This window comes from Sinohyriopsis cumingii, chromosome 8 (genome assembly GCF_028554795.1).
Source record: "Sinohyriopsis cumingii isolate HCF-2022 chromosome 8, ASM2855479v2, whole genome shotgun sequence".
In the NCBI taxonomy this organism is placed as follows: Eukaryota; Metazoa; Mollusca; class Bivalvia; order Unionida; family Unionidae; genus Sinohyriopsis; species Sinohyriopsis cumingii.
In genome coordinates, this window is record NC_142968.1 from 125,365,845 (window position 1) to 125,386,658 (window position 20,814).

Consider the following 20,814-nt stretch of genomic DNA (forward strand, 5'->3'; position numbering starts at 1 on the left):
ATCGCCAATTTGAGTTTGCAACAAGGAGACAAACAATTGTGGACAATTTTATTGAGCAGTTGCATCGGTTACCTGCTTCCTAATCCCTCCCTGAAATTCACCTCGAACGGGAACCCCGTGAACCTTGTGTCCAGTGCCAGTGCCAGTCACCACTTCAACCACAACCAGAACCCCATTTTAGACGGAGACACGCCTCTGACGTCCACTAACCCCTCCGTCAGCCACAGAACTCTGGAATTATTAGTCACCAAAGCCAATTTTACTTAACTTTACCCAGTCACATTTCCATGGAGGTGTTTCCCAAGAACACGTTGTGCTGTTACACGGCCAAATTACCTCAGGCCATCCAGTTAGATCACGAAGCTCATTGGGAAGTGGCTTTAGTAGAAATCATTCACCCGGCCCAAATCCTCAATGTCCTTCCCAATCAAAATTTTTTTGATGTGGAAGTTCATGACGAGCAAATGCAACAGTGGATGGATAGCAATGTCAAATATGACAAGAAAACCCGTACACAAAAGTACACCACCTATCACTTGTTCATTCCCCCAGGCTATTATTTTACTGGTCACCATTTGGTCAGCACCATAGCCTCCAGGTTGAATGTCGTGTTTCTGAAAGCTTTGGAGCATGTCAACAAAAGTGTCACCATGGAGTACCACAAAGCAGCTCGTCGCTTCTTGATGAAATTTGAACGAAGAAAAATCATGTCCATTTTATTTTGTCCTGAATTGTTTGACATGTTGGGCGGAGACATGGACATGAGAAAGGTCATGCTCAAGAAAAACGAATTACCCATCGTTTACGACAACGAGTCTTTTAGCAAGTTATTTCGTGCCCCGGTAGAACTGAACCAAGAAGTGAATTTGATGTTCGTGTATTCCGATGTGGTGGAGTACAACGTGGTGGGACACACCTCCGTACCATTACTGCGTGTCATTCCTTTCAAAGTGGATTCTGCCACGAACACTGACGAGGAAGGTGGAAACACTTACCACGTCCACCGCGAATTTGTCCATCCTCACTATTTGCCTGTCAGTAAGTCGTATTTGGACACGGTCAACATTGCTATAAAAGGAGATCTGGGACAAAATATTCCATTCACCAAAGGAAAAGTCACGGTGAAACTCCATTTTCGAAAACGGTTCTCTCACGACTCGTAAGTAAGTCATGTATCCAGTGTACCAAGGGGTTGCTCGACAGCGAGGACACGGCTTAGGAGACATGTTAAAATCGGCCTTTCGTTCGGTGGCCCCGGTGTTGAAACCGATGGTGACACGCGGATTGCACGCCTTGAAAGATGCGGCACTGACGCAAGGCAAAGAATTTCTCCAAAATGTCATCATCGACAAACAAAACCCTAAAGAAGCCTTCATGAGGGCAGGCAAAAATGTCTTGCTGCAAACGGTCAAAGACATTTTAGGCCAACGAGAGACACCTATAAATGCCCTGCACGCTACCGAGTCAGGCATTCAGCAAGGACAAGGCAGAAAGAGACGACGAAGAAAACACCCTTTCACCAGACTTCAAGCGAGAAAGGCCAAGAAAAGAAGAACCGTTCGAGACTTAGACGTTTTCGATTATTGAGAAAAGAGACAAAAAAAATGATGCACCGAGAATCTTGCGCTTGTTCCAAGACGGAACTGGACCTGTTTGCCATGCCCCCCACGATGATGACGATGCAAGAATCCCAGTGGGTGGAATTTCACCCCGTCTCCTCACTGACCGATTCCGCTCCCATCGAGTTTGAAATCAAAGGACAGCCCGAAGATTACATCGATCTGAATAGCAGTTACTTGTACCTGAAAGTCAAAATTCTAGATAAGACTGGAGGTGCTATAGACGATGAAGCAGTAGCTCCCGTCAACAATTTCACGCATTCCTTGTTCAGTGGAGTGGACTTGTACTTGAATAACAAACTGGTCAGTAGCAGCATGGATATTTACCCTTATCGTGCCTACCTGGAAAATCTCTTGACGTACGGCATAGATGCCAAGAACACTCATCTCAATGCCTGTGTGGTATGGGAAGCTGACGAACCTACCAAGTTTGAAATATTGGAAACTGATGAAAAGAAAGACAACAATGATGGATTTCTAGAACGAAGAAAGAGAATCACGGGAGCCGACACAAGTTTAGAACTGATGGATCGTTTGCATTTGGACATGTGGTTGCAAGAAAAGTATTTGCTGAACGGGGTGGATGTCCGCCTGAGACTGAATCGTAGCAGTACCGCTTTCCATTTATTGGCTGATAGTGACGGTTACAAAACCAAAATCCAAGAAGCCAGACTCTACGTACGCCGTGTGGAAGTGTTACCCAAAGTGGGAAACGACATCAGTCAGACGTTGAGCAGAACGACTGCCAAGTATCCCATACGACGCGTGGAAGTGAAAACCTTCACCATTCCCAAGGGACAGCGATCCATGATCGAAGATCATCTGTTCCAAGGACAGTTACCCAAACGTTTGATCGTTGGTATCGTCGAGAATACAGCCTTCAACGGAGCTGCCGAAAAAAATCCTTTCTACTTTCAACACTTTGGCGTGTCCAAAATCGAAGTCAGTCGCGATGGCAAGACCTTGTGTACCCGACCTTTCGAACCTGACTTTACCAAGAAGAATTACTTGAGATCGTACTTGTCCCTGTACGAAGCCACCGGACAGTTAGGAACCAATACCAGTCACGGTATTACGTACGAGGATTATGCAGGAGGCTACGCTTTGTGGGCTTTCGATTTCACTCCAGACCAAGGCAGCGACGAGGGACATTTCCACCCTATAAAATCCGGCCAGATTCGTGTGGAAATTCAGCTTAAAGACCGAGACCCTGATGAAACGGTGAACGTCATCCTGTATGCAGAATTCGATAATACCATAGAAATCAACAGTTTGAGAGAAGTCATCCTAGATTACTAGAAGCCATGGAAGACTGTTATCCCTCTTTACCTAGTGGAGAAACTTTTAGTGTTGGATTATTGTTAAAAAATGTTAGAGTTGTTGTTGTTTAGTGTTAAGTGATTTTTGAATAAAAAATGTTGTGTTTTGAAAAAATTGTTTGATGTTATATTGTTGGATTATTGTTAAAAATGTTAGAGTTGTTGTTTAGTGTTAAGCGATTTTTGAATAAAAAATGTTGTGTTTTGAAAAAATGCCTTTGTCTTTTGTTTAGCTATAAGAATGTTGGAGTGATGCTCTTTCATTTCTTACTATCCCTCTCATGACACTCACTAAACGTTGCGACTCAAAAACCGTGTGGGGGATGTTTTCCTTCACGTCCGCGCTTTGACTTTAAGAACCGGGTTGTTTCCAGTCTAACCATCCATTGTCGACTCATCCTCCTACGAAGCTGTGCTCCAAACTAGCTAAGCTCAACGAAGCCTACGTGAATTTGCATAGGGTCAGACACAGTCTGATACCGAAGCCAGAAGAAATAGAGAATGTGAGAATGTTAAAAATCACTGAAGACCTGATAGAAGAGCTCTTCAGAGAAGAAATGAACAGGGAAAAAGAAGAATGGACAGAGAAGTACAGACTTCAGAGACAGCAGCAACAGCAGCAACAACAACAACAGCAGCAGCAACCTGAAGCTGACAGAGGCTTTGTCGATTGTCGTATCGACACCAAAGAGTTCTTCTTCTCTTTTCGAAGAAGCAGACCTATCGCCAGAAAGTCTATCCTCAGAGGACATCGCATTCTTTGAAACTAAAAAAGAATGCCATAGCAAACAAAAAAACAGCCCTTTTCAGGGCTACCCAATACTCTAGAAAAGAAATAACAATTCATTTGCCAATGTGTGTAGGTAGAGTAGTGTGAAAAATAAACACTAACTCTTTTTTAAAAAAATGTGAGGGTATGTGTTTGTGTGTTTGTGTTTGTAAGTGGTTAAGTAAGTTGGTATGGATAGTAGATTAAAATGATGTCTTTTTTTTTTTGGTGTTTGAGGTGTAAATTTGGGGTTAGATTGGATTGCTTTGCGTATGTGGATAGTCTATTGAAGTGATTTATAAAAAAATTTAAAATAGTGATGGGTAGCATAAAAAAGTGAGTGAGTGTTTCTTTTAGGTCCGAGCGTTGTTTCTTTTGGTCATGATCTAGGTAAGATCAATTTTATGTTTCTTAGGGGATCTTTTCCTTCACGTCCGCGCTTTCACTATAAATTGAAAGTCGCTAGGCAGTCTAGCTACCCTTGTTGATTGATCAACACCAAAAATGAACACGAGACTGTCTAAACTGTTGGAACTTCATGTGCATCTGGAATATGCCAGGCGCCTGTTGAATGAACTGGCCGCGGAAGCCATTGTAGAAGACGGAAGGATGAGAGAGGAGGAGGAAAGAAGAAATAAAGAAGAGGAGAGAAGATATAAAGAAGAAGAGGAAAGAAGATACAAAGAGGAGGAGAGAAGATACAAAGAAGAGGAGGAGGAAAAGGAGAGAAGAAGAAAAAATTTCAGAATCCCAGAAACCGAAAATTGGGATTCTGAAGCCACATATCCTGCCTCTGCTCTCTCCCCCAAAAAGGTAAAAAGTAACTGGGGGACAAGATGTGTATGTGGCGCCAGGCATGGAAGGTGCCACCATTAACCAGGTGTCCATGAAGTTCCAAAAAAACAGCCCTTTTCAGGGCTACCCAATACTCTAGAAAAGAAATAACGATCTATTTGCCAGTGTGTGTAGGTAGAGTAGTGTGATTATAAACACTAACTCTTTTTGAAAAAAATGTGAGGGTATGTGTTTGTGTGATGGTGTTTGTAAGAGCTAAGGTATGGTTGTGTGAATAGTAGATTATGGGTTTCTTTATTGTTTATTTTGTGTGTTTGTGTTTGTGTTTGTGTTTGTAACTGCTCACGTAAGTTTGTGTAAATAGTAGATTATGGGTTTGTTTATTAGTTCTTAGCGTATGTGGAGAGTATAGTTTTGGTTTTATTATATGAAATGAGAAAGTAGGGGGATGTTTTCCTTCACGTCCGCGCGTTGTTTGGTCATGATCTAGGTAAGATCAATTTTATGTTTTTTAGGGGATGTTTTCCATCACGTCCGCGCTTTCACTATAAGAACCCACAAAGTTTGATGTTGGAACCATTCTAAGGAATAACTGAGACAAAAATGACTCAAGTATCAGTTCTATTTAATTTATTGAGAGACATCTATTTCTGGATAATGGATGTAGAATATGTTTTAGGAAGAATAGAAGAGGAATGGAGGCATGGAGATATGAAAGACTTTGTAACGAGTCAAGTTCAAGGCCTAAAGACAGCAAGAGATATCATAGCAGGGATGATTGAAGAAGAAGTCAGTAAGTCAAGAGGCTTCATTAACCCACCTTACTTCAGAGTGGGAAGTTTGAAGGAAGCACTGGATCATGTCATCCAAGTCCGGTGCTTCCTAGAAAAAATATTGTACTGGACAGAGTGGAGAAATGTAAAATGGGGATTGGAAAAGGTGAAGAAAGGGGAAGATCTGATGAGAAAAGTAATGGAGGAAGAAGTAGAGAAGATTAAAGTGAAATGGAGGGAAGAAAGAAAAGATGTGTAAAGCAAAAAGAAACAGACAGAGTTTGAGAGGATGAATGAGAATTGGATCAAAGTCCAGGAAAAGTTTAGAGCCTTGGGCCATCCAGACTGGATGCCAGAGGAGAAAAAGAAGAAGAAAGGAATAATGGAAAAAGTGAGGACTTGGTGGAAGAAGTTAAGGAGTTAGAAGAAGAAGAAGAAGAAGAAGAAGAAACCCAAAGGCCCTTTTCAGGGCCAGCCATATTTCTCGAAAAGAGATAGCCTTTCAATTGCCTACCCCTTTTTTAAATTTAAATTTAAATTTTAAAAAATTTTAAAAAATTTAAATAAAAAAAAATCCCATGTTCAATTCCCCTGAGGTTATAGTGGCCCAAGACTTTTTTCCCATATTCAATTCCCCTTGAGGCTATATTGGCCCAAGACTATTTCCCATGTTAAATTCCCCTTGAGGCTATATTGACCCACGATTTTTCTCCATGTTAAATTTCCATTGAGGCTATAGTGACCCAGGGGTCTCTGTAATGCTAATTCCCATTGAGGCTCTAGTGCCCCACTTAACTACTCACGCGTACTGAGCGAAAAGAGGGTACCAATCATTCAATTTTGAATTTAAGACATTTCCATTAACAAGATTTCGATGTAAGCATTTCTTTTAAACCAGCCATTCAGCCTCGTTAGTACTACTGTCTTTCTGTCTGGATCAGATGATACAAACATAAGCATCTTTGAAATGTTTAATTTTGCATTATAAGTACCAACGATGTAAAAATTCGTTTAAAACAAAATCACCTGAGTGGCTAAATTTTCCTCGCGTATCTTCCACGGTATTAATTTATACTCTCTTGTGAAAACTAATTTCCCCGTCTCTTTGTCTTCTTCAAAATAGGTTGATATAACTTTATTTGACTTAATTTATCTTTTTCAAGAGCTTCCAGGAGCTTCTCTATAACCGAATTATGAAGTTTAATTATTTTCATTTGTATTAATGCACTATGTTGTGGATCCACATACAATGAACTCTTGGCACTGCGTATCTAATTGTGTGTATTTGGCTTAGGTTTGTTGCTCGCTTGTGAGAACTTGTAGCCCGACTTCATGTAGTACACTGATGGCAATACTAAAAGTTTGAGCCCACTGGATCAGCTGACTGTACCCGTTGTTTCCATCTACTGATATTGATCCTTGATCGCAAATATTAAAGATAGACATTCCTTCTTAGCATCCGTTATTTGAGAGTTCAAACACATTTGATTAAGTCTTTGCTTGTTTTCCATCGGACCATTAGTTCATTTCCGAAGCCATATATAAATGAATCAGTCTTATGGACACTGTTTACTCTGTAAACAGTACACAAACAATAAAATTTGGTTTGGATTCGGCACTAGAATATAATATTTACTCCAGACACTTTTACTTGGTTCGCGTTTGTCATTTTCCAACCAATACTGAACTTTGGTTTCCTCAGATAGTCTTGCTTGACAGATTCATCCTATAAGGATGCTGATTTACATACCATGAATTCACTATTTGGTGGAAAATCATATTTCTACATTTTGGAAATAAATGTTCTTATTTTTATAAGCTGTTTCAGTTTGTTCATCTCTTGCTGCAGCAGCTGCGAAAGTTTCTAGTCCAGACTGTCCAAAATTTGAGAATTGCGAAGATTATTCACTACAAAGTCAAAACTATCCGATTTCTCATCTTTTTTAAGTGATATTTGGATTGTGTGGGCAGGTACTACTAAATTACCTAGATGATTTAAATGGCTATCTCTGTCAATATGCTCCTAACATATTACAATGACACAATTATTCCTATGTTATTCTGAATTTTAAGTCATTCACTTTCTTCCTTACTTAAGAAGGACCAAAATACAAACTCTGAAGAGAATCTCGAACAGATTCAGTTACAGGAAACAGCTACAACTGAACACCTATGTTCCTTTTCCTGTATCTCTCTGAAGTCCAAAATGTGAAGAAAACATTACGAAAGCTACAATTAAGGTCTCACATTTTATTCCTTAAGGGAATAGCTTCTAGAACACTTGCGTATACACACATAAGCATCAGTACGTATTGGTTGCCTAAATGTAACATAGTTAAAGAGCTGATACAATAGACCGCAGTATACTAAATACGTAGCAGGAATAGGTGTTAAACGATCTGTGAATATTTTTGGATTGGGTTTTCCTACATCGTAACAAGTATGATAAGATCTACAAAACCTACGAACATCACTTTTAAGTTGTTGCCAAAAAAATTAATTTAAGACCTTGTGATGGGTCTTTTTGACTCTTAAATACCAGATAAACGCGTTTTACGGGCTAGACGAATAATTTCCTTTCGATACGATCTAAAAACAACAATATGATAGCTTACTGATATCTCATCACCAGAAGGTATTTCAGGTGGTTTCCATTCTCTCATAAGGACCTCATTCTTAAACAGCTAACAAGTTACTTCTTGTGATGATTCAGTTTAACTAATAGCCCTCTGAAACAAACAGTAGATCTCTGGATATTCTTTCTGTAAGACAACTAGTGATCGACTTTCATCGCCCTGATCAGATGTAAAAGAATATATATCCAAAAGACTATCATTGTTATCAATTTCTTCTGATTTATAGTCTGCATTTGGAGGCACTACCACAGGATGGGCGTTTACAAAATGTGGGTAGCCTCAGACTGAATTGTAATATAGGAATATGGCCAATTCAGTACCGTAATATGAAACGGCAAAGAAATACCTCAGCTAACTCTGACAGTAGCTGGGTGTCTTCAGACAAAATCTGAAGCTTCACTTGATTGAAGCTTTAGTATGGAGTACCACTACCTTAATGATGGTATATAAATGGTTGGCCTGAGATGCCGAACTTATCAAACAGCAAAAGCGCCCCAAGACACCATACACGGATGGTAGTTCGGCGCTATTCTCTTTCAAACACTACGGACATGGGTAGGTACCGCATTCAAGCATTTGAAGGCATACATTTTTCTTCCAAACGGATAGGGCACATCATTGCCCGGCGCAGGGACAACCCGCACCGCATTTTGGTGAGTCCATTCTTTTCACCTGTGAATCAGGTTACATCACCATGTAGGGTTGCACAATGGCAGGCAGTGGCGCAGCTCAATAAGTGCTCCTTGTAGCGACCTCTGCCTGTAGATATGTGAAAGCCTTTAGGAGCCGTTAGAAACATACGTTGTGGCCACGTTATCTGCCTTCTTGTAACGAGTGGCAAAATCAGCCATTGTCAAGAGCAAAATTGTTAAGTGTAAGATCATACCTTGTCGTGCGGTAGACACTAAAGGTAGACCTTGCTGATCTCCTTATCGCATGGATCACCCAATCTTGGTCTGAGAATTTGTCGCGTGCGAGGTGGTAAATCTGAGACATGTACCTCTTCTTGAGCTTTTCCCTAATGACGACTTGTGAGACGTTTTAGGTTCTGTCAGTTCTTGTATATCTGCCGCGTACTTTCATCCGCCTCACGGACTTCGTTGTTTATCATGTTTCAAGACTGCTTCGACTGACATGCAACCGAGCAGGTCTAATGCTTAAGCGCATAGATGGAGCACCGGCTCCTGTGTTATAAATAATTGTGCAAGTACTTGTCAGCCCCATAGCCCACTAATACAAGGCCCTCGACAATAAATATTACCTCGTGTCTCTGCAACTCGGCTCTGCATGTGTGTAAAAGAACGTCTATGCAAGTCGCCAAAGTTTCGTTCCGTTGTCTTATTTACGCTGAACATGAGGCAGAACTTGCGATCGGCTTCGCGGATGTCTTAACAAGCCTTTTCGGAACCTTGTTGGAAACTCAGCTGCTCGGTGAAAAATCCAAGTGCTCGGTGTGTTTCAGTTGGTATTCAGACTTTGCAATTTGGAATTGTTCCATTGTCTTGTGATGGTGGACAAGGCAGACGTGCTTATATTAGCAGGAATGCTGAATTGTTTAATTAGCATGGTCTGTGTCCAAATGTTCAGCTGTTCAGCGTTGTTTTGTAACAGGCTTTGCTGCTTCTTCGATGTATAGGTGGACAGGGCCAGCTGGTATCATTGTTAACAACAATTAAAGCTCAAATCCGTCAAGAAGTACCCCACAGTAAAGAGATCTCAGGCATTCGGCGTACGGTGCAGTCGACATCTCGGTCGTTACAATTTCATGAAAAACGTATGTGGCTGTTTTCAAAAGTGGTTGCTTGGTTTTGTACATGTGACCATTGCGTTTGTCTTTCAGGCGCCATTGATTCTTGCTGCAGTGACAATTATTTCTGAAATCAAGGCATGCGGTCGGCCGGTCTCCAAACCTAGACCAATCCAGAGAACATATGCTGACATATCATGATCTCGTTCCTCTGACGCTGAAGCATGGCTGGCACCGGAATCCCTTATAGCGCGGAAGGTTCTTCATTATATTAGCAAGTCTCTTACTGTTGGCAACTCTGCTAGGGCTTTTGACCTTAGTGGCCTGGATCACGTATGTATGCACCACTGTTCCCAACACCGTTCTAGGTTCGACGGACGGTCCTGACTTATCTACCGTTGACAGTTTCGTATTCAGTTCCGCTGACGCGTTCGTTCTTTCTTATATTCTGACTCTACCTTTTCTCAACATACTGCTAGGATTTCGTATCAGCTGCATTTGGAATGAGTACCTGGCGGTGAAGTGGATGTTGATACTCATCCAAGATCCCTTGGTAACTGGATCATCTTTTAGATCACTAACAGGGTGAATGAGAATGTATCTGGAAAGAAAGAGGTTCACAACTACCGTGTCATTATAACTGCAAGTTAAAGCGTCGTATATAGAAAAGACATTTCCTATCTCTTCATCACTCCGCGCCTTAAGTTCCTCAAAGGTTTGATATAAGCCTATGTATTTTGCCCAGAACCCACTGGCTCAGTTAGACGGGCAGGCTGATTTGTTGTTCTGTGCTGAACAACTACTGGTCAACAACGAGATGCTGTCTCAGGAGCAGCTGGCGCAGAAAAACGAGTTTGACCTGGGAGACGCCAAAGTAAAAACACTTGAGCCGAATCTTATGAACAAGACCAAGCACAACATCAGTCTCTGAAACACGGGCTGGTGATGGACAAAGGTCATAGCGCGATCAAGTTTAATCACGCATCGTTGATAGTTACATTCACTTAACAAACATCAGCGCACGTTGGCCACCACGCACTTAAGAAGGGTTTCTTCAAGCTTATGAACAACAGCGTGTTCGTCAAGACCATGGAAACCATCCTAAAGCAGAAAAAACATCGAGATCGTCAACGATGTTCACCGACGTGACAAATATATCTCGTCAGCCGCTTTCGTCCATATGAAAATCTTTGAAGGATACCTGGTGGCCATCTAATGCATAAAACACATCTGAAATTCAACAAACCTGTGTACATTGGGTATGCAGTACTACATATTTCCAAAATGCTCATGTTGTATTTCCATTTTGACTTCATCAAGTCGAGGTACGGCGATCGCGCTAACCTACTCATGACCAATACCGAGTCACTCGTCTACTAGAATCAGACGGAGGATCTTTATCAGGATATGTTTTACCACGAGGATCATTTCGATTTCAGTGATCACCCACGACGTAGTCCGTTTTACTGAACTACTAATAAAAACGTCCTAGGAAAGTTCAAAGACGAGTGTAACGGTTCGCCCATTGCAGAGTTGATCGGTCTGCGCCCAAAAATTACTCTGGACTGGACACAATCATGGCAAAGAAAAAGACTAAACGCATTAAAAAGTCCGCCGTCGGTAAAGATACCATTATCGACCATTACAGAGAGGCACTCACTGGTGATCTCAAATATTCCAAGATGAGAACTTTTAAATCTGACCGGCATAAGATCTCCACGCTGCTGATCAACAAAAAGGGCTTATGTCCCTTCCACGATGGTCATAAAAACATCAATCTACGGTAAATGTTTACATCAACTGGTCCGGACACCCCATGGGAATACCGTGGGATTACAACGTCTGGTCATACAAATAACTGCCTATACATCAAAACATAATATAAAAGGGATATCCTACGACTGGTCCAAAACCCTATGTAACCAAACGTGGCTCGAAAGACCCATTTCTTCTGCATTAAAAAAAGTTGTCCTGAACCCCCATTTTACTATACAAGGTCCAAAACACAAATTTTCTCTGCATAAAGATCACCTTCAAAAAAAAGTTGGCCTAAACCCCCATTATTCTTTACTACTTTCGTATAGCAAGGGATACAGTACTGATCCCTGAATACGCTATAATTCCTGTGAATTCAAAATCGCTTTGTTTTTCCTCCGTTGACCTCAGTTTGCATTTATAACTTAAATGTTTTCCTAGCTCATTCATTATTTTTAATTTATTGTTAGCTTGTTTCCTTCAGGTCGTAACATCTTTCAGTGTATTAATATCCAGCGATGTACATATGTGTGTCAACTGAGCTGCACAAAATATATATTAGCCCAATCATAGATGCGTACATGATCCACTAGACTGTTGATGTGATTATTGTTCAAGCTAAGTTACTGGTAAATGTTTCATCTAGTCCATGATTTTTCAATAGGTTTCTGTCAGTACTAACGTATGATAATCATATTATTTAGGTATTTGAAGATAACACTATTTGCAAAGGAATATTGCTCACACTGCCATGTATTCGTACTATCTCCTTGGCCTTCCTCAAATGGTTGTATTTCCATGTTAACTCGGTGGGGGAGATAAAAACCATAATTTAACCTTTTTAGCCTTTCGTCAGTCATCCCGAAATCATCTAGTACCCCTTTCAATTTCTCTAACTTCTCTAAGATGTTGCAAGCCATAGTTGATTGTTCAAGTTTGAATGGTGCGATTGACGATCACTACACTTTATATACACGAAGCAAGGACGTGAAGGAAAACATCCCCTCTCACAAACTACACATATCACATGCCAAGCAATCCACAGAGATAAGAGAGCTAATCTAAAAGAGAATGTATACAAACCAACACACTAATACCAAAAAAGCCACCATACTTTGTACCATCACATAGGGAAGAAGGAAATATTTTTTACAAAACACACCATCACCTACAATCACACCGGCTAATTGAGTTAGTGTTTATGCTTGCACTACTCCACTCTCACACAAAACAAACACTAATGAGGATAGGGTTTAGGTTTGTTTTAGAGGAAAACAGACATACACACACAAACACACACACATACACTGTTACAGCAGCAAAGGAGTCGGTGTTTATAGTCACTCTACTCCGCATTCACACACAACAAACATTCATGAAAATAGGGACAAGGGTTTTGTTAAGGGAAATACAGACACAAACACACACACACACACACACACACACACACACACACACACACACACACACAAACATATCATTGGCAACTTGGTCAGTCACTCTTTTCTAGAGATATGGTTAGTCCCGAGAAAGGCTGGTTTTTTTAAACTCCAAATGCACCTTTCAATGGTTAAATCTTCCAGGTCTGGCCTCAAAAACAAATTTCCTATCTTGATCAAGCTCCCAACTGACTGTTGCTTTTAGGAGTGCGGAGGCAGCTTGATTGGAATCTTCACTTTGAGGAATTGTGAGGACTTCTCTCCTTCTTCTTTTCCACACTCTATGTGATGTGACACCCGTGGCTGCTCTCGTTGTCTCTGAGGCTCCCACTCTTGCCTTTTCCTCTTCAACTCTTCGTCACAATTTTCAATCTGTGGGAACACGGGTATCGGTGGTGGCTGACGTTGTTTTGGAGGTTATGGCGTCCTCACCTCAGGCTTGAACTCACATGTTTGCCTCAGGATAAGGTGAGGCAAGATCGGCCTTCTCTTTCCTCCTCTTCTTTTTTTTCTTCTTCTCCTCATCTTTTCTTTTTTTTTTTCGATTTTTCCTGGATTGTCTCCATGGCCAGCTCATCCAGCAAGCGCCGGGCAGACTCCATGTGCATTTGGAGTTCTTATTTACTTACTTACTTACTTAACTTGAATTATATTGGTTATCGCACATCAGTGAATGTACCACTGTTTTATGCCTCAACAGCAGGCTGTTTAATTACTTCTAAGGGAAGGAATTCGAGCCACTTCCCCCAGGCATTTATGTGCTCAATGAGCACTTTTTAATTATAGCCGACAGGTAGTGGGACTAATTGAAAGTCCCGGACAACCTGAATGGAGGGCTTAGAGCGAGTGGGAATAGACCCAGCACTCACTCGTATTTCATTTCGAGTTCTATTAATTTGGAAATCCTGTTTATCTTGGATTTTGGCGAATCAACGATGGGTAGGTAGCCCGACTGACGAACGCTCCGTTTTCTATCCCTGAAGCACTTACGTGAAGGAAAACACCCTCCTTACACAAAAAACTAACAATAACCACACACAACCACAAAACAAACGGACCACGCAGACCTAAAAGAAACACTCACGTCCACTTTTTTCCTACAAACACACTTTATTATCATCCATACAACCCTGAAACAATCACACTATTTTACAAGCCAGGGAAAGGAAGCGTTTAAATGCACACTTAAATCTTTTAACTTACAATCATACTCACAGATCAACACTCAAATACAGACAAATTTGATAATAGAGTGGTATGTTTTTTCTAGATTGCTGGGGTAGTTTGTTTGTTAAGAGCTTTGACAATCTCTCTTAACGCCATGCGATTACGTCCCCGTCTGGCTGCAGGTTTTCCCACGGGATACGGCATGCTTCTTCAGAAGGAGAAGGAGAACTCATTCGTGCCCACTCTGCAGTCAACAAAGCCTCTTTCTGTTTCCTGCTCCTGTTGTTGCTACTCCTGTTGCTTTGGCTTCTCTATAAACCTCTGTTATCAGGTCTTGTTCCACGTTAAGCATCCTGATATGTTCTATCTCTTCAGGCTTTGGCATCAGGTTTTACCTGACGCGATGTAAATGGATGTGGGCTTCATTCAGTTTAGCTAGTTTTGAAGACATCGTTACGAGTTGACGAGTCAATAATGAATGACCAGAGACTGCAACACTTTATATGTCTCAAGTGCGGAAGCAATAGAAAACATCTCTGCGGTTTTTTGGTAGGAACGCTGTAGCTTCTCTAATGTAGATGGACAGAGAGAAGTGAAAAAGCGTATATATTGATAAAGACGTTTTAAAACAAACTACACACGCCCTTTTTTCAAAATACAACATTGTTATTAAACCAACAAACGACCAACAAATAAATAACATCAACACATTTTTCAAACATCAAATTTTTAACAAGGTTGACAACTTTGTGAAGTCAAGAAAGACTTCCACTGATAGAGGTTATTTTGGCCATTGATGTACACTACGTTACCTAGCTTAAGACAAGAGATATCCATAACGGTGACAAAATAATCCATCTACTTTATGATCGTTGCTCGAAGAGTCACGATCAAAAGAAGTCATTAAATGTTCTAAGGGATATACAAGACTGAAATGATGAAGAAAATACACACAATATTGTCCACAAACTATGAAATATGTGACTTGTAATTTCACATTATTGAATCTTGTCGTCTGAGCATTTCTTCTCATAAAGTCGATGATATCGTCTTCCAAAGGCGGTAATTCATACAAATCTAAGTACTCCACACAGGTATCGTGTTTAAAGTAGACGGCTACCCAGATTCGTTTCTGGGAGTTGACTTTCGTCCGTGTTGATGACATAAGTGTGATGGTCTTTAGGTTTGCGCTGGGGAAATTCATCTTTAGCGCACACGACAGGATTCCAAGAAGCTGTGTACGAACTGTTTTTCAAAAGGTACTAAAGTTCCCGGGTATCCATTTTCTCTACAGGAAATGATAAGTCATCAATTCAATCCTGACTGTTTGCTTGAAAATCTCTGTCAATTAAACGTGTTTTTTTTTTTTTTTGCTTTGTCTTCGTACCCTGTGCCAAGAGAGATTCGATGCGATGGATCTCTAGAGTATTCAAATGGAGGGGAGGAATGATCACACAAGTCTTTATACCACTGATGCAACACTGTTTCTTCCGAGATGAGACCCCAAGCGTTATTCAGATACTCGTCCAACTTTTTATCTTCACACATCATTAGACATTGATCGTGTTGAATGTGAATGGGATGATCGCTCTGACATCCATAGCAATATTTCTTGGTGAAGCCTGTAATTGTTTTTGCAAGGTGTTTGGCAAAGCCGGAGACTAAATGATGTTCTTGTTCTGGCCATCGGGGCATTATTATGTTCTCTTTGCCTTTGTCTTTTGGTTCTGCTTCCAAGATATCCTTCCATTCTATTTCCAAAGAGTTTCCGCCATTCAAAGAGGGGTAAGAGTCTTTCATACCTTCTAATAGTCTAAAATGAGCTCTCTCAAACTGTTGACTGCTTGAATGTTGTCGAATTCGGCATACAGGATGACGTTTACCGTCTCGGCTAGAGCTTCTGCAAATTGAAGTTATACATGCAGTTAACCAGATTTTATATAGTGGAAATGTCCCTCGTCGCTGCTTTGGTCTGGACTGAAATCAAAGGCACACAAAGCGTTGCCTCCTGCATAACCGTCGTTTGAAATGTCGTGGCTGCTGTTGGTCCTTAACTGTCCAGTGGCTTCGCACAGTGACAAGTGCGATCTCAAATAATTCTTCTCGGTAAACTTAGGTTCAAAGGCTCTGGTACACAAGGTTTTGCAATCACGACTGACTTCGATCTTGGACACTCTGTGGTGCTTAAACTCGAAAGGATTGGCAGTGACGGCTCTGTTGAGGGCTTCAATGCTAACGATACCAATGTTTAAAGCTTTGCGTAACTGTCCTTGGAACAGACGATCTTTAATCTTGCAATGAGAGTCGAGCGGCAATGGTGAAGTTTTTTACTTCAACGGGTCGCATTGGATACTTGGCGGTCGTTCTGCTCAAAGTGTAGCTGATGTCATTTTTCACATTAGGCAACACTTCCAGACGTCGCAAATAGAGTGTGGTTTCTTGGATGATAGTTTTGTACTCGTTGGCATGGGCCATCAAATGGAAAACGGTACTGCTGCAATTCAGTCACATGCTGATATCCACCCCATTCAGCAAATAATTTTCTTACAACCACATGTCCAAATGCAAACAATCCATCAATTCTAAACTACGTCCTTGCAGGATTTTCTTTCAACGGTCGTTTAAACCAGCATTGTGGGGATCGTCAGCTGTTGTCAAGACTGTGTCGTTAAAATGGTCATCGCCTACTAAGTCAGGTTTACATACTACGCAAAATACAGATGATTGTTCTTGGCATCTTATCCATATAGGAAGAGATTTTCGAGGTACGCTCGTTAAGGGTAAGTATCCATACTGAAGCTGACTAGTTTGTTATTCAAGTAAAATTCTACTTCGCTGAACAAGGAATGCATGCAATTGTTGACGGGAGCTACTCCAGCATTAGCTCCCGAAGCAGTGTCGTCCTTTTTGATCACTTTGACTTTCAGCTACTAGTAACTGCTATTCAAATCGAAAATCGGGATGTCCATTGAAATCAAATTGGATAGGGGCTGCTTCATCAAAAAGGAGAAGGAATTAAATCCTAACCATTGGGATTTGTATCGTCATCATAGTGGGTGGCATGGCAAACAGATCCATTTCTGACTTGGACCATTGCAAGGCTCTCTGTGCATCATTTTGTCTGTTTAATAATATAAAACGTCTAATTCTCGGACGGTTCTTCTTTTCTTTGTCTTTCTAACCCTGTGTGTGAAGTCCTCTGGAGGGGTGTCTTCGTATTCTGCTTCTGCCTTGTCCTTGCTGTGATGCCAGGGAAGCAGGTATACCTGACTCGGTAGCATCCAGTGCATTTATGGGAGTTTTTCGATTGCCCAAAATGTCATTATCAGTTTGAAGCAAGACAGTATTGCCTGCTCTCAAGAAGACTTCTTTGGGATTTTGTTTGACAATTATGACATTTTGGATGAATTATTTGCCTTGAGTCAAAGCGAAATCTTTCAAGGCTGCAATCCTCATGTCACCATCGGTTTCAAAACGGGGGCCACAGAACAAAACGTAGATTTCACCATATCTCCTAAACCATGTCCTCGCTGTCGATCGACCCCTCTGTACACAGGATACGTGACTTACAAGTCGTTAGAGAATCGTTTTCGAAAATGGAGTTTCACTGTGATGTTCCCTTTAGAAAATGGAATATTGTGTCCCCGATCTGCTCTTATACCAATGTTGACACTGTCGAAATACGACTTAATGACGGGCTAATAGTGAGGATGTACAAGTTCGCGGCGAACGTGATACCTGTTGCCACCTCTCTTGCCATTGGTCGTGGCAGAATCAGCTTTGAAAGGAATGACTCGCAGTAACGGTGCGGATGTGTGTCCAACCACCACATCAGACTGCACAAGAATCAAATTTAATCCTTGGTTTACATATATGGGGGAATAAAAAACTTCAAGTTCTTTGAGATGGGTGGTATTGGTGGACCTTGACCATCTTGAGGTCTCCGCCGAAATGTCCAACAATTCTGGACAAAATATAATGGACAACGTTTTGGCAACCGAAAGTTTCATCAGCAGACGACGAGCCACTTTATGGTACTCGATGGTGACACTTCGTTTCGTTTTGTCCAAGGCTTTGCCAAACAGCGCATTGAATTCGGAAGCAATCGTGTCCACCAGATGTTGACGTTTCAATATTAGCCTGCAGGAATTTTCAACATATAGATGTACCGTGGAGTATGGAGTGACATTGGTCGTTTCATAGAGGAACCTACAGTTTCGTTTTCATTCAAGTATCGTTGCACTTGGTCGTTCAGAACTTCGACCTCAATATTGTTTTGATTTTCAGTGATGTTTTGGATTTGTGTATGATGAATCATTGCGACCAAATCTACTTCCGAATGGGATTAGTGATCCAATTCGAAGGCTTGAGGTAAATCTGCTTTGAAATAGCACACACTTTTGTGGCGAAATACATACATGGAACTGTCACTGGGTAACTTTAAGTAAAATTGGTTATCCATAATTCCAGTGTTCTGTTGTTCGAGGGGTCACTCGAAGTCAGAGGAGTGTCCAAAATAGGGTTGTTGTTGTTACCGTTAGAGTATTTTAGGGAAGGATTGGGGAGAAGTAACCGATGCAACTGCTCAGTAAAATGGTCCACAATTGTTTGCCTCCTTGTTGCAAACTCAAAATGGCGATGGCGGAACCGATGACAAAATATAACACAAATATTGAGCAGAAAAAAACGATTTGCATTTTAGGCACACGTTCTCCACACCACACCCAAAAGGGATGCTTTTCTAGATCTTGCAAAGAAGAACTTGGATAAGACTGGTCACTTTTGTATTTGTGGTTGTGTTTTAATTGGCATGATGGTCACTTCTTTCTTTAGTCGATGACTTGCGAAGCGTCGATCCAAGAATCAAGACTGGGAGGATATCCTTTCCAATGTACTTTGACTTCTTTGACACTTCGCTTTCCGACTTAAGGGGTTCTTTATTTGAGAATGCTTTCGATGTCGTATACTTCGTCGTATTTTTAGGTCACTCGTTGTAATTCTGGCAAGAAGAACATTCCTTTAAACATTTCCTCTTTCATCTCTTCTAATGTATAGTCGGCAGGATGACGCAAACTCACTCTTCCAGTGACACGAAACATTTTGGTGGTCTAGTTGGGTAAGTAACCTTTGTCGAAAATGTGTTTGGTTTTGCCAATGTGCACCCAGTCTCCCGTCGTCAGCACACCACCTCTCTTGGGAACATCTGCAGTCGGGGACGTACTAAACAGGCGCTCAAAGACGGGTATTCATTGTCGGGAGTAACTTCTTCGGGGGCACATCCAATGCTCCGATGGTAAGAATAGGTGTAAGCTTTCACCTCGATGTATTTGACATTGTGTTTTTGCCTAAAATATTTCCACATACGTTCTTTCAAGGCGTGTTGAAAACTTTCCAAAATGCTGGCTTTGTTTTTCTGGATTATCTGCGGTGACAACATGAATGTCTCGTTTCTTCAGTTCGTTTTGGAAAGTTTGGTTCAGAAATTCGGTGCTTTTGTCAGTTTGCCATCACGAGGATGATGACCCCTTTGGTTCAAGAGTAGTTGTAGGGCTCGCACTAACTCATTGCTCGATTTGGAAGTCAATGGCACGACCTAAGCAAATTTAAAAAAGACGTCGTTGACACAAAACAAATTTGTGTAGCCACAAATGTAGGTGTCCAAATGAGAGACATTGGCTAAATCGGTTTGCCATTGATGACCGATGCTCTCCACTCGGGTGCGATTTCTGGAAAATTTTCGTCGAATGACTTGTGTAAGATGTACATGGCTTGTTCTTGTAACCATCTTTGTTTTTTAGGTAAACGGACACTTTTCAGTCGGATTTTGGCAGCCCGATACAATTTCTGAACTCCTCCGTATCATTTCCCACATGATGAGCAGGATTGTAGTAAATGCTGGCTACCAAATTCTCCATCAGGACTCTGTCTCTCTTTTCCATAAGTCAGCCACTGTTCACTGATACTATTCTGGATGGGGTTAGGTGAGAGTTTGGAAACGTGTTTGACGTGCCACAGGAGTAGACGTCGAGGTTAGTGTTGATGATAATGGGATGGCTTTTGCCTTGCCTTCTTTTTTTCACTTCTGGTGTCCCTGCTTTCTTTTTCACTTCTGTCGAAGAAGGAGTGGATATCATTCATTGTTTTAACCCAATTTTTGAGTTGTTCTTGTTGAGGTGTGGGGAACGGGTCAACGAGGACGCTGTAATCTTACTAGGAATAACAGAGGCTGACGGCGTTTGAAAGACTACTCGCACCTTCTCTTCCTCAGGCATACGTGGGCTGCATCTGTCCTGGTCAATGGGGTAGTGATGGTGACGGACTTTTCATCAGGATATTAAAATCTTTCAGAGTCGGTCAAGATGTTTCGTCTAAAGCTTTCTGGAGATAGAGTCTGAAGTCCTGCAACACTTGACCGTACGGTTGCAATTTTTCCGTTTCTGACAAATCGCTGCGATTCGTCAAATATTGTAATTCGTGTTAAAATGAGGATTGGGAGGTAAATGCTGGGTACGTTGTTCTTTCCAACTATGGAATTCCATCCATCTTTTGTAAGGCACTAAAGTTATATCTTTCCTTCCATCAGATTGTAAAGGTCACGTCTGAGATGTTTTCACCACAGAGATTCCTTTTACATTCTTGGTCTATTTTATCTTAGACCCATGGGTAAAACACCTCCCAGGAGTCCTACCTGCATGGTTCCCGCTATTCCTTTGACCAAGGGTCCCATCCGGGGTATAAAACCCTCCGCGTTGCACCAACATCTTTTTCTTTTGACTGATAAGTATTTACTTTTGA

At 41.3% G+C, this 20,814-nt stretch overlaps 1 protein-coding gene across 1 annotated transcript in view; it reads right to left on the reverse strand.

The window, feature by feature from the left end:
• The window catches only part of LOC149794581 (uncharacterized), a 72,730-nt gene that overhangs the window by 49,095 nt on the left and 2,821 nt on the right, over window positions 1-20,814 (reverse strand). The gene's annotated exons all lie outside the window — the stretch shown is intronic.